Source organism: Aplysia californica, unplaced genomic scaffold, assembly GCF_000002075.1.
Source record: "Aplysia californica isolate F4 #8 unplaced genomic scaffold, AplCal3.0 scaffold00119, whole genome shotgun sequence".
Lineage (NCBI taxonomy): Eukaryota > Metazoa > Mollusca > Gastropoda > Aplysiida > Aplysiidae > Aplysia > Aplysia californica.
In genome coordinates, this window is record NW_004797389.1 from 1,008,180 (window position 1) to 1,009,213 (window position 1,034).

The 1,034-nt window shown below is 40.9% G+C and overlaps 1 protein-coding gene across 1 annotated transcript in view; it reads left to right on the forward strand.

The window, feature by feature from the left end:
* Window positions 1–1,034, forward strand: part of LOC101858018 (pathogenesis-related protein 1A) — a gene marked incomplete at its 3' end in the record, with an annotated part of 8,935 nt that overhangs the window by 7,552 nt on the left and 349 nt on the right.

Here is a 1,034-nt window from a genome sequence, read left to right on the forward strand (position 1 = left end):
CACACAGTCACACACATACACACACACACACACACACACACACACACACACACACACACACACACACACACACACACACACACACACACACACTCAAGCTGGCGTGTATGCACATAAATTTACCCACACGAGCACTGGCATAAACTCATCACCACCACAAACACCTGTGATGCTCGTGATACGGTACCAGTAGCGACTTAAACTCTCTGCGTAGATCTAAAAATGTTTTCAAATGCGTTTTAGAAGACTCACCTCCTTCAATGCCAAACATAATATTAACTTCCATTCAAGATAGATTGGTATTTTTCATCAACAGCAAGACATAAACAAACTTTAAATCTTAGTATACGGCTCACAGAATCACTCGGCAGTTTAAAGTTATAAAAAAATCTTCCAAACCTTAGAAATCCCATTTTATCTAGATTTATTATCAGACAGTATGTCAACTGTTTGGATCATTCATTTCCCGTCAATTTGGTGTTTATTTCATGTGAATAGGTTAAACTGGAGCAAAGTTAAGTCGAATTTTGTGATTCTAAAAACGTGGATGACACAATTGGTTGTGTACAGTGGAGGAATAGCCTTCCGTATACCAGGAGTTAAGACAATACCAATAACTCACTATGTTCAAAAATTTGCGAACGTCTGATTTCCCCATGTCGTGAGACTTTGTAATTAATAGGTTTTTGAAAGTGTAAGTTCTGCAGGCTAATAGAAATAATGATAATGATGGTGATAACTATAATAATGCGAATTTAATCACTACCATCATCATCACCATCATCACCATCACCATCACCATCACCATTATCCCCACCACTGCCACCACCACCACCAATACCTCCAACACACCACCACCACCAATACCTCCAACACACCACCACCACCAATACCTCCAACACACCACCACCACCACACCCACCACCATTACCACTACTACCACCACCATCACCCCCACCACTACTACAACTCCATCATCATTACATCTACGACTACCATCACCACCACCATTATCCACACCATCATCACCACCA